The following is a 14,843-nucleotide window of genomic DNA, read 5'->3' as shown; positions in this document are numbered from 1 at the left end:
TTAAAACGTCACATTTCGACCTCAGCGTGAAGACAGACTTTCAAATGGAACTGGCAATCAATTGTTACAAATCCGCTTAAAAAGATGAAAGAAGAAGTATCTCGATTGGTTGAAGCTCAAACACTAGCGGTCAGTATGATCAGTCAATGATAATAGATTTTCCAGTGGTGTTCTAACGAGTTAAAAAGCTTTTTGCGTTCCTTATCATAGGATAATTTACGGGCGAAATTTAATATTATCTGCGGACGATTAAATAAAGCATGTGTCTTGTTTAAATCAGTTAGTGATACATAGTGTTTTAACATATTTAACAACACAAATTTGTACTGTAGTGCCTGCAGTAACCGAATGTATGAAGATTGTATGCCAACCAGACTCATCGTTTTATGTGTCACAAATATGTACACATATTTTGTTACGGTCATTAGTTATATATTATATAACTGCATAATATACGTTGTTAATTCATTGCAGTACAACTGTCATCGATGGAATAAGTTGGACCAGTTTTTCATCGCAATTAGTGAGACAAACACATTTTCTCGTACATTTCCAGCGACAGATAAAAAATCTGTAGAATTAAATCACTTTTCATTACGTTTGGTACATTATAATGAACGTGCTTCTCATATTTGAGAGAACCAGCATTAAGAATCTAAGCGAAGTAAATACTTTACTACTTGCTTATTTAAATTAAATTAGGCCTTCTGGCTTGTTTATAAAATAAATAAATATTATGTGAGTTTTAGCAACTAGTATTAAATAAAGAAATTCTGTAATTTCCAATCAAATTTAGCTTCGAATGTAAAATATCTTTTATTTTTACATAAATATTCATAGGTTCCCAATATAAATTTATTAAAGTGTTCAATGTAACCACATGGTGTTACTTCATGAGAGGACAGGATGGTTTACAACACTTATATTTGTGGATTTGAGGGAATATAGAGATAAAATACATCTAACTAGGGCAATTCAACAGAATAAATCCTGAAGATTTGTTAGTGAACGTAAAATCAAGATGTCAAGTTGTCTTCTTTAAAAGAACCTGACTGTGACTGGAAAATTGGATAAACTAGGAAGAAGAATCCGCGGTAAGCTTCCGTTGCCACTGACTAAGGTAATCTATTTGCTGAATATAAATTAATAATCTATGAATAAGCTCATTCTTACCGTAACAGTTTTCATGAGGTTAAACGATGATATGTACATTTTTATAATGTATGTATGTATGACAAGCAAAGGTATAAAGATGAAAAGTTACAACATTGTTGGCTAAATTGAATATTTTATTTCACATGGATTTAGCAAGAATTGAAGTGACGTCAGAATGACAATTCTCAAAATTACCCAATCAAATTTTCCTTCTTTAACGTCACAGCCTTTCAAATTGTCACTTTGTGTTAATATACTGACGTGTTAACATTGTAACGCTCTAATTGACTGGTAATACGCCTTTGACTTGTTTAGCGACATGACATTGAGCTCTACATCAATCAGAATTACTGATAAAGAATAATTCTGCACTTTTAGCACTATGTTAAGGCCTCGTTTCCATACTTCTGTCCTTCAAATGTGCTGATTGTTTAAGTAGATTGTTTAACTGTAATAACAATCGGTACTAATGTATTATGTAATTACTTAACATGTTACTAGAAATTAAATTAAAACATATCCGTTATTGATAAAGAATTGTTGACAATTATTTAGGTATCCTTACCTCCGTCAAAGCAAACATAATTGTAAGGTGTTGTCAAAAATAACATCATTCATCATCAGATTCAGGAAAAATATGATGCTCCAAATGGGTTCCTTTCTTCTAGTTTATATCTTATAATACATATCACACACACACACACACAAACACACACACACACACACACACACACACACACACGCGCACGCACACGCACGCACACACACACACACACACACTTATTTCGGAAAAAAAGTATTTAAAATTCAAAAAGGGCATTAGCAATTAAATTCAAAAAGAATTGTTAACTGTTATTTACATATGACAGTGTTACATACGTTTATCAGAATATCTAAGACTTGTTAATGATTTTTAGTCGAATGTAAATGTAAAATATTTTTCCATGTTTAATGTCACTTGCAGGTATGATGTAACTATACCCCATAGTATGTTATCCAATATCGAAATAATGCATTCCATATAAATCTAAATATACAAATAAATTGGAAAGTATAGAAATCATAGTATTAAAATTTATAGGGTCTTCAAAATTTGTTCACATTATCATTAATTTACACTAGACACAGTTAGAATTAACAAATGTTGTATGAAATGATTTCGTAAATAGTCAGCTAGACCTTTTTATATAACATCCTAAAATGTTTTCTCCATTGTTTTGTCTCATAATTAAATCAGTTCATTTGACAATGTTAGTTCGTCACATCCCAGTAATTTATTTAACATGAAGCTTGGAATAACCGAACCTGTTGTAACCGATTGTAAAGTTAAAATAACCGTTTGACTTCCTACCATCGGATATTTGGAGTACACTGTCTCCTCAAGGTTTGCCATAGTTTGGGTCATAATTTAGTTATCTACTCTTTTTACTCTTTGTCAAAGTTTTCGATGATCAGCCTTGATAAGGAACGGGTGCACCAATGAAAATGTGTTATTCTGGAGGAGCACAAGTTATTTGTTTGTATAAAAGTTTTAAAATAAATTATTATTTACCATTTATTCCTCAGGATAATATATTATTTTAGAGTTCAAACTAAAATAAAATATTAATTAGATTTTAATATCCTGGTTGAGATCCTTTTCCATTCTTAAAAAAGTATATATGAAGAAAAAATTTAGAGCAGACACTTTATTTTGAAAATAAAAAAAATAATTCTGAATATCTTAATAGCTAAAATTGTAAAACGATTGGGAATAATTATGGGTGAAATGTATTGGTAACCTAGGGATTTATAAAAAATATTTACGTATACTGCAAAAACATTACCAAGGGACTATTGTTTTATAAATTAAAATATGGATCGAATAGGTGGAGATAATCATTTTTGAAGGAAAGATCGCCTTACTCAGGTATCCGTTGGTGCAGGTCGGGGAGGATTGGTTGCTAACTGCCCCCGGAAATACACAGAGAAGTAACGTCTTTTTGATTCACTTTCCTCATCTTAAAAACGGAAAACCTAGCATAACCTGTATAAAGAACAATATTTTAGGGTAAATATTTACAAATACGTATGAAATATTATTTATAATCCGATACACAAATAATCTTCACATACACAATCAACATAATTGTTCCACTATATTAAGTACACCAACTCACTTAGTTAATATCTAGATTGATATATTTTTAAATATGATTTTTTTGTACTTCACATCTTTACATTTCACATTTATTTTATGGTTATTTTAAATTTCTTTTTTTTATTTCCGTATATTATAAATAATATTGTTAATATTAAACTATATGGTGTTGTTTGATATGAGAGTAAATTTTGGGAGAGATAATGGAAAATGTTTTTAGTTACTATAAAATATGAATTATAATATTTCAATTATAATATTCCTTTTGACAATTATAAAATTTTGTCAACTCATTCCTAGACATTTAGAACGTTCAAGAAGTATTAAAATGTGTAGTTTTATTTTATTTATATACTTTACATTGTTTTAAAACTATTTAAGGGAAATTTTCTTTCAGTTGTAGTGCACTACATTTACTAACAATAATAAAGTAGTCGAACTCAACAAGATTATTAGACTGTATACATGTTTTAAACATAATGGCACATTCACTCAAGATAACATAACTGAAATAACATTGATTTGCTGCGTATAACTTTGAGGTTTGAGAGTATTTTCAATCTAATATGTAACCATATCACTTTCAATCAGTACTGTAGGCATCCGACTATATCCCTTACTAATACTTGATACGATCGTAGCAGAGGAACCGACAGTTTGAAAAAAATGACATAGAAAGCTTTTTGAAAGCAAATAAACAAGGCAGCTATGTGGTAGAAAAAATTTAACCACAAATATCCAACTTATAGTTCCTTCAAAGTGGGGGTACCAGAAAATCTTGTGGGAGGATATTTTCAGTGAAGAATTTTGGCCAGAGGGTACTCTAATAAGTACTTTTAATCTTCCTAAAACACAGACGTAATTTAAACTCACAAATAAAGGTAGACACTGGGTCAAAGATAGCCTAAACCCAGTAGAAGATGCGAGTAAAACAAGGGTTTCTTTACTTGAACATCCAGGGCCTAAACAGCAAAGAAAATTTACTAAGTCTACTGGGTTCTGATAGTAAATATGATTTTTTATGTATCAGTGAACATTGGCTGCTGGCAGATGAAGCTCATTACCTTCAAGTGGAGGGATATATAACCTTTGACAATGTACTGTCGCAAGAACCATATCAGAGGTGGTGTTGGAATTTTTTGCTTGTGAAAACAAAACAATTTATGTGCAATGTACTTGATTTTGAGTGGCTGTGTGACGAAATAAAACTTTGAATGTGTTGCTGTTGAGGTTGAAAATCCTAGACTCATCGTTGTTAGTATATACCATTCTCCAGCTGGTGATGAAAATATATTTTTGAAACAATTTAGAGCTGCTATTAACAAATCTCAGCCGAATGAAAACCCACATCCTGATTGGTGGTGATGTTAACTCTAAGTTTTGATGTTACACGAGATCAACCTAGTGTGAGAAAATTATTAAACCTTTCTCAGGCAGTTTGATTGTAAAATATCTTAATAATAAGCCTACTCGTTTTAATTCCTGCCTCGATAACATTTTTACCAATATTCCATTCGAGCTGAGAGTAGTACCTGTGTAGTTCCTGTTGATTTTAGTGATCATAGTGGCCTAGAGACAAGTCTGAAAATATCATCTGTTCCTGACTCCCAATAACTACAAAAATTATGTATTCCGTAACCTTTCTTCTCGTTGCCTGGACAATTTTTTCGGAACTCTTAGGTAGTGTGGATTGGGTGAAACTACTCGAGGAAAACCATTTGCCTGCTGAAGACAAGTTTGCTTTATTTTTTACCAAATTCTTGGAGTTGTTCAACCAAGCTTGCCCTTTGAAAATGTTGACAAAGAAGAACAAACAGGCTAGAAAAACAAAAATCAACATCAAATTGGTACACTCCCGGAACTAAAGAAAATTAAAGATAATGTTATGGCCTATCGCACAGTTTTACTTGTGCATTAAAAGTCAAGAGTCACATAGGGCCTACAAACATCTCAGAAATTTATATAAACAAGAGGTAAATAAAACTAAAACTGAATGCAAACGTGAAATTTATTGAACTATCAGCTAACAAATGTCAGGCTGCCTGGACCTTGGTCAGGAAGGTGTCAGCTCAGGGACGGCAGATTGCAGATGATTCAATCAGCGCGGAGGACTTCAACAGCTACTTCATTGAGTCGGTCAGCGAGGCAAGAAACAGCATACCGCCACCATCAACCTCTTCTGAGGATTTGCTGCAACGAGCCAAGCGACCCACCTCACTCTTCGAATGGGAAAATGTGACCAGTGAAAATGTGATTAGTGTTTGTGTCGAAAATGAAAGCTTCTAAAAGCAAAGATGTGTACGGTATTTCAGCTAACATTGTAAGGTATGTTGTTGATGCAATCTTATTACCACTTGTAATTTGTATTAACTCCTGCCTGCTAGAAGGTGTATTCCCCAGCTCTCAAAAAATCTCAAGAGTTGTCCCAGTTTTTAAAAAAGGGGACAGGTGTCAGGTTAAAAATTACCGTCCAATTTCTCTAGTGCCTGTCTTAGGTAAGATTATTGAGGCAGTTGTAAAAACTCAGATAAACCGTTTTTCTGGAATCCCAACAACTTTTGTCGGGATGCCAGTTTGGTTTCCGCAAAAGGAATGTCTACCACAGATGCCCTGGAGCATTTGGTCTCTGGAATTCTCTCTGCTTTTGAGGGCGGAAGTCATGCCCAGATTACTGCTTGTGATCTGAGCAGGGCTTTCGATTGTATAGATCACGATATACTTTTTGGGTAAGTTGGAGTACTATGGTATCTGTGGTCTCCACCTAATTTTTTTTCAAATCTTACCTGAAAGGCAGAACTCAGTTTGTTGACGTAGGTGGTAAGAGATCAAATTGTTCCGAGGTCATTTTTGGGGTGCCTCAGGGGTCTGTGCTGGGACCTCTCCTTTTTATAGTTGTTATTAATGACTTGGAGACTAATATCATTGCCTCATCAACCATCATGTTTGCAGACGACACTACTTTTTTAAGTGTGCATTCAGATGAAAGCCTCTTAAAATTAAATTTTGACGACACTCTTGAAAGGGCCTGCTCCAGGTTTAGTGCAAACAGCCTTCTTTTAAATAATGATAAAACCCAGAACCTACTTTGTAGCCTTAAAAACACTAACCATAGTTTAATAGAAAATAGTAACGTAAAAATCCTCGGTGTGATATTTGATAATTCATTGTCTTGGGTATCACATGTAGAAATTTGTTTGTATTAGATTGTCCAGAGTTATATTTTTGTTAAGATCCCTTATGAGCATTGTTCCAGAGAATTATGTAAGACAGCTTACTTTGGATTCTTTTCAGTCTGTGATTAAACTATGGCCTAATTCTATGGGGAAAATAGCTGTCATGTTAATAGGATATTAGTGTTACAGAAAAAAGCTTTAAGAATAATGAATAGGGCAACTTTCAAAGAACATTGTAAACCATTATTTATTAAATGTAAGATTTTGACTGTGATAAACTTGTATATTTATGTATGTTTATTGTATATGAAGAGGAATTTTAATTTAGGTTTAGTTGTACATAGATCTGATGTACATAATCACAATACCAGAAATCAACTCCAGTTAGATGTGCCATACAGTAGGTTAAGTAAATGTAAAAATAGCTTTTATATTGTAAGTCTGAAAATATTTAACAAGTTGCACAATGAAAGTAAACTCTTTAGATTTTAAAACTATTTAAGTTTCAAATGTTACAATTGGTTAAGCTTAAATCCCTTTTATGATTTAAATGAATTTTTTAGCCTTAGATCTGTAAATTTGTAAATTTTATCTTTGTTAACTTTGTGAATTTTTAAATCTTTATAAACTTTTTGTAAATGCTTTAAATTTTAATCAAAATACTGTACTGTTTTGTATCTCATCAATCTATATGTTGATGGCCATTGACGTTGTCTATTGCATGTACTTTATGTGTTTTGCTTACAGACAATAAAGGTTTTATGAGAGGCCACTGATATTTGAGAACAGTTTTAAAACTATTTTAAGGGAAATTTTGTTTGCGTTGTAGCGCACTACATTTACTAACATTAATAAAGTAGCCGAACTCAACAAGATTATTAGACTTTATACATGTTTTAAACATAATGGCACATTCACTCAAGATAACATAACTGAAATAACATTGATTGCTGCGTATAACTTTGAGGTTTGAGAGTATTTTCAATCTAATATGTAACCATATCACTTTCAATCAGTACTGTAGGCATCCGACTATATCCCTTACTATACTTGATATGACCGTACCAGAGGCCATTGATATTTGAGAAAAGGTGCAATTAGCGAGCTAACCTCTTTTTACAACATTAGTAATCAAAGTTAGGGACACCATAACATTTTTGTAAAATCTATCAACTGCATCGAACAAAATCGTGCATGATACTTTAGAAGATTGGTTGATAAAGTTTCTAAACCCTCCAAAAAGGATAACAAGATTGAAATAGAGAGGGATGGTTACACCAAAGTTTTAACGACAGCTTTGCTTCGAAGTTTTTCAATTATATAAAAATCCAAGATTGATAGGATACCCTTAAAATGATCATTAAACTCTGCGTCATAATCTTAACCAGGATTTATATGCAACTTTAATGTTTCATTTGGAACTAATTTTTACCGATACAAAACGCGGGATACCGTATAATTTAATTTAAATATCAGGACTTTTTATCATAATGTCCCGTGTAATTAAAAACATACTAAACTAAGACAAAGTGGTGAGGAGGTTACAGTAAAGTACAGCGTCGACGATACTTTTTTTAGGTTTTCTTTATGGTTTGAGACGCCAAAAATGTGTTTGGCTTGAAGTGCATTTCGAAAGTTGGTTTTATATGTTATTGATATAAAAATAGCTTTCAGAGCACTCTCCAACTTGTTTTATTGTTTCAAAGCTTTCAAATAAGGTTTACATTGAACTAAACCACGATTTCTCGTTTCAGACAATGGTTATTATAATATTTTAGATACATTATGAACAATCTCTGAACTCGTTAATATTTGTGTGTAATTATTACTTGGTAACCTATTCATCGTCTAGTGTATTTTATGCAAAACGTTTCCACCACCATTATAGAAAATGAATAGGAAAAAGACACGATTACAGTTTTGAACTTTCCTTCACAATTTTCACGTCATCATAATGCTATTCTAAGAGAGACTACAGTGTGATAAATCAATGGCGGTACGTGCAATGGTGATTTTTTAATAAAATTGGGCTTTTACGTACTAAATCAGACATATAAGATAAGTATTCAATAAAAAAACATTGCTTGTGTTGTAGTATAAGAGACAAGTTAAGTGTTTTGTCGTTGTGCATTTTATAACGATGGAAACTTGCATGTTTCAGTGAACTGATAATGAATAACACCCTTGGGCACTCGCTTCAGTAACGGGCTTTACAAGATGAGCTTTTCCTCGTAAACACTTCAAAGGTCGTAACGGCTGGCGAGCACAAAACAAGTTCAGTACTGAATTCTCGTCATAAAGCTCCATCGAGTTTAGGTTATGCCATATTTCGTATTTCAATATATAGTTGTGTATGAAATAATATGTGAACGAAAGATTTTTTATGGGGTACGTGATAATTTACAGGAATAACTATTATGTATTGTATTTGAGGCAAACTATACATTTTTCTACGTTTAAAAGTTGTAAAAAAACATTTAATAAAATATAATTCTAAAACGGCGTACATTGACACTGCCAAGTTCTTTAAACTAAAAAATATTTTTATAGTAACGATTTTTCTTATCAAAAGGTCCAATTCGAATGGAAAATATTATTGTGATGTCCATACCATGTCTCAAGCTATCAAGAAATATTAGATTGACTGGTTTAGACAGCAAGTATAAATATACTGTAGACACGTTTTTCAATATCAAAAGTGAATTAGAAGGTCATCTGTGAAAATAATAAATTTAACTTCGTCCTATCGTTTAATATTTTTGAATAACCATGATCTACTATATTTTGCATTTATTTTGTTGATATTTATTGATATTTAAATAATACATGTTAGATATTAATCGACAGCAAAGTATAATCAAGTAACGCGTATTTAAAAATGGTATACCACAAAAGTACATACTTTGAATAAATCACATGTTTATGTTTGATAGATAGTTAATATTGTTGTGACTAAACATCAGACTTTCTAAACACACTTAACATGGCACTGGAAATATGATTTCTTGGTATAAAAGAATTCAAGTTTCCAACAGTGTAGACAAAATAGTATATAATAACAATACAATATAGTTACTATACAGGGCGAACTTCTATGAAATGGTATGAAATTCACCCTTTATAGAACCATTTATATTTAAATATCAATTAAATAAACAAAATCCAAAATATGGAAGGTTATGGTCATTCAAAATATTAGACCCTAGGGCGAGTTTAAATTTATTATTTCTACAGATAACGAGCTGTTTAAAAACATTTTTAGATCAATGTCTGTGCGATGACTTTTTATATAAAAGTTAGAGAGTTGCAAATTTAGAAATAGTTTCTTCTTGATCCAAATTATAACCGTATTATTTTGGGATTAAAAGGTCAAACCATGATCGACGATAAATAAGCAAAACAAAAAAATTTGAAAACAAATTGAGTATAATCATATGATATTTTTCAGTACTTGATAAGCCCTTCGTTGTGTTATTTCGGATCCATTTTCTCTGTTTATTAAAAGTAAGTAACGTATTCCACATTTGAACAAACACCATTTGAATGTACGTGTATTAATAAAACTGAGAAACACTTTAAATCACATAATAGTTTTGATTTCAAGCAGTTTCAAGTGCAAGCAAAACGTCTTATAACTTGAGAATAATAAATCTTCGGTAGTGGTCGAGAAATTCGGAGAAAAGTTTATATTCTTTGATTTAGGCGGAAATTATTAGAAAATCTTCGTTTATAGAACTTATGTAACTTGTTATTACCAGAAAACATCTGGTTCGTTACTAGAAACTGAGTTAGAAAACGTCATTAATCTATGATATAATAATTATTTTTAATGCATTAAACATATAAACCTTTGTTAGATGACTTATAATAGTAACACTGTTAATCTAAGGCGTGATATAAAGAGAGCTTAATGGATTTATATTTAATTAGGACATACAGTCAAAGTGAATTCAATTAAATGTTAAGCACGGCGTAATTACACTTCATTCTATATTTATACTACCGCCAGTGTGCAACTATACTCATTTTGAAACAATTGTGGAACAAAGAGATTTAATTATTAAAATTGTAATAGTTGCGTAGTTGTTTTGCATGTGTAATGTGTGGCTGATCAACTTGACCTTTACATTTGACAATACGTAAAGAGTAGTTAATAAAAATGCGAAGTTTATAAAAACGAAACTTTTTTGGAAGATTTGTGGAAATACCCTTAAAGGATGTACAAAGCACCGTTAAATGTATTAAAACGTGATAATATTATGATAGCTCATAAACTGTATGAAATAAAATTTTAAGCCACTTTATATGTTGAGCATCAATATAGATCCTCACCTCCTATGGTATCTAATCCTATGATTCACATATCTTATGATATCTTCTGCATTTGCAGACAAAACTAATGGATTTGTCAGTGGAAAAGAGCGCTTTATACAGAACAAAAGAAAGTTATTGAAAAAGGCGTTAAGTAAGCGAATGACGGATATTCAGTCTGATAATTATTGTATTCTGTTTGGGAGTGCCGATGGCCGAGCGGTCCAAAGTCTTAACGTCGGACTTTGAGTCTGAGTTAGAGATAGCGCAGGTTCGAATCCTATCTGTGACTATTGCACTTTTTATCAGTACCATTGACCTTGTACTGTATCGACTCTCCCCCTTATTCTGTTTGATAAGATCCTCGCACAGGCAAGTGGCCCATGAGGACGGGCAGAATAAGGCTTAAAAGGGGATCGGAAAAAAAATTCATGGTAAGCCATTATTTAGTTTAGGTCCTGGGCTAGGATAGAGCAGGTATATTCCTTAACAAAATCTTATGATAACTGTTATAACATCCTGTGTAGATAGTTTTGTCCTATTATGAGTGTAAATTAATCTCAAGGAGATGTTGTATTGTAAGTATATGGCCCTTTTAAATCATAAAAAGTCTTTCTTTTTAATGACAAAACGAGTTATTGTAACGTTACACACTATTTTAATTCTTTAAAATCTTACACATGAAGAATTCTAAAGCTCTAACACATGCAAGGTAATAAAGACCTATTCTGATTACATACTCGAGATAGATAAAATTCAAGAAAATGCGATAATTTTTAACATTTATCCAATTAAAATATTATCGTCTTTAAAATCCTGAAGAGAATTATTCATTACATCATAGTTTTTTACAGTAAGCCAAGAAAACGTTATATGAATTTTAGAAAAGATAGTTGAGGGAATATGGAGACATATTGTTTAATGGAAGTGCAGTTTACAGCCACTAGTTCTTGTCATCTAAGTGCAGGATGAAGGTGAGACTGGGTGGTTGAGGGGGAGGGGGTGGTGAAGTCGAGGGAAGTTGGTATCTTGATTCAAACCACTCCGACCACCACTTCACCCCAGTTTGTTTGTGCTCGTCTTAATGTAGGAATGTAATCTGTGTTCCAGCATTACTCGCCCTATTACAAACCCTTTCTTCACTCCTTTTAGCTTCTTCGTGTCAACTGTAAATGTATTTTTAGACATGTTTACAGTACATCGTAAAATAAAATTTAGTCTGCCTGCCTGTCCATCTACCCACACAATACCCTAAGAACAAACTAAACAAAGACGTAAATATTCGCGTGAAACTTAATTTCTATATAAACAACATCGAGTTTGATGATGATGCATGTTTGAATATTGCTGAGCATTAGCGAATATTTATACACTGGTCTTATGAGAAACCATAATACCAATAAAATATAACAATAAAATCTCAAAATAAATCAATTTGTAAATGAAAAAGCTGTGTACAATCATTTGAAAAATTAATAGGTGACATAGTAACAGAAGTAGCCTAACAAAATGAGTGGTACATTTAAAATTTTGCATGGCACCATAGCGGAGGATGTTCCACAATATGTATTGTGGCGTATATTTTGTCATATAAAATTCTGTTTTATCCTATACAAGGTGCCCAAAAAGATCCGGGTCGTTTAAAATATTTTTCAAAATATTTAAAATAGAGCTAGAAAAACCTTACACAAAGTTTACTGGACATAAAAATCTATTTTATCACATATTCAGTGATCCGCTACTTCCTCAGGGGGGCGGCCCGCTAGGAGTCAAAAGAGAATTTTAAATGTAAGCATAGATTGATATGCATATGAAATAAAAGGTCTTTATTAGTAGAGTACAGAGCCGCAACCCGACCTCAAACGGATAAACGAGTCAAAAATGACATCCGCTCAAAGAAGGCCTGAGTTTGCAACTTAGGCTAATGTAAAAAAATACACTGATGAGCTTTTTGATTTTAACTTGACTAACCCAAAACCGTTTACAATTAAATTGTTGTTTTTAGAATAATAAGTTTCATTATCTCTGGAGGGATCGGACAATTAAGGAACAAATTTAATGAAAAAGGAAACAAAAACAAACAAGGAAAAAATTAATGAGCCATGATAAACCTAAAAGAGAAAGCTATTTGTGACTGATAGTGGGTATTCCCGCAGGCAGTAACCATTCTTGCTTTAGTTAGATGTTATTAGTGGCAATCTACTCGTTAGTAAAGACAGACCATAACAGTTTTTTACTCTTAATTCGTTGCAATGATTTAGGCATTACTACTTACAGAGAAACCATGTCTTGTCAGTGCTGGGTGCTCCGTCTTGTTGAAACCAGATTTGAGCCAAGTTTTCATCAAACAATATTTCGAAGAGCTGGTATTATACGGTTTCTGAGCATGTCAAGGTAGGAAAACCCCGTCTAAATTTTCCGTTGATAAAAAACGGCCCCACAATTCTTCCACGTAATATGCCGGCCCAGACATTCAACTTTTGTGGGTGTTGCGTGTGACCTTCTATCATCCAGTGCTTATTACTATCAGTCCAGTAACGGCAGTTGTGTTGTTTACATTGCCATTTAACATGAATGTAGCCTCGTCTAAAATACAATGTCATTTAGAAGGATTTGATTTGTATCTAACTTGGTCATCATAATTTCACAAAACTCAAGACGCACCTGTCAAAAATCGTCTTCGTTTAGTTCTTGATGCAATGTAAATTTGTATGGCTTGAAACCATTTTTTATGCAAAACGTTTTGAACAGAGCTTTTGGACATATCATGATTGCCTGCAGTCGATCTGAGTGTTTCATGAGGATTTTCAATGAATGACTGAAGAACTTCCACACTCGAATCCTGATCGGTTGCACTTAGTGGACATCCATTTCTAGGAAGATCAGAGACAGTTCCATGAGTTACAAAACGGTCTATTGTTTTCGTAACTGTTGATTTTGATATTGGGTTTCGGTTTGGAAATGAGTTGTCATTGAATAGGTGTTCAACTTCACTGTGAGACCATTTTAAAATCCCCCCAACCAAGCATCATTAATATGGTAACTCTCTCACGTTCACTAAGTGCCATAAGAAAGACAAGATAAAAATAAGTTGAAAAACAAATTAAGAGTAAAAATGTTATGGTTCTGTCTTTACTAACGAGTAGAATGCCACTAATAACATCTATCTAACTAAAGCAAGAATGGTTACTGCCTGCAGGAATACCCGCTATCAGTCACAAATAACTTTCTCTTTTAGGTTTATCATGGCTCATTAATTTTTCCTTGTTTGTTTTTGTTTCCTTTTCATTAATTGTTCCTTAATTGTCCGATCCCTCTCAGAAATAATGAAAACTTATTATTCTAAACAACAATTAATTGTAAACAGTTTTGGGTTAGTAAAAGTTAAAATCAAAAAGCTCATCAGTATATTTTTTACATTAACCTAAGTTGCAAACTCAAGCCATCTTTGAACGGCTGTTCATTTTTGACTCGGTTATCCGTTTGAGGTCGGGTTTCGGCTCTGTACTCTACTAATTAAAGACCTTTTATTTTATATGCGTATCAACCTATGCTTACACTTAAAATTTTCTTCTGGCTCATAGCGTGCCGCCCCCCTGAGGAGGAGTAGCGGATCACTGAATATGTGATGAAATAAATTTTTATGTCCAGTAACTTTGTGTAAAGGTTTTGTAGCTCTATTTTAAATATTTTGAAACACATTTAACCGACCCGGGACTTTTTGGACACCTTGTATAATTAAGTAACGTGTGTTTAAAACTTGTATTCAACAAAAGTTCATACTTTTAATAAAGCCAATTTGTATGCTTAATTTTCTAAATACACTTAAACCGGGACTGGAACTTTAATTTCTTGGTACAAAAGAATTCAAGTTTCCAACAGTGTAGCAAATCTAGTACCTTGCCTAGATCGATGTCTGAGCGATGAGTCTTGATAAAAAAGTCTTAGAGAATTACAAATTTTGAAATAGTTTCCTCTTGATCCAAAATATAGCCACATTATTTTGGCATTATAACTAGGTTAAAACTAAAATTCTAAAATTGTTACATTGGCCTTTTGGATAA

The 14,843-nt window shown here is 32.5% G+C and overlaps 1 protein-coding gene across 1 annotated transcript in view; it reads right to left on the bottom strand.

Annotated features, from left to right (window-relative positions):
- LOC124356742 (cardioacceleratory peptide receptor-like) overlaps positions 1-14,843 on the bottom strand; it is a 223,180-nt gene that overhangs the window by 105,773 nt on the left and 102,564 nt on the right. The window lies entirely within an intron of this gene.

This window comes from Homalodisca vitripennis, chromosome 3 (assembly GCF_021130785.1).
Source record: "Homalodisca vitripennis isolate AUS2020 chromosome 3, UT_GWSS_2.1, whole genome shotgun sequence".
In the NCBI taxonomy this organism is placed as follows: Eukaryota; Metazoa; Arthropoda; class Insecta; order Hemiptera; family Cicadellidae; genus Homalodisca; species Homalodisca vitripennis.
The sequence above is the reverse complement of the archived record's forward strand: the minus strand, read 5'-3'. Positions and strand labels throughout refer to the sequence as shown.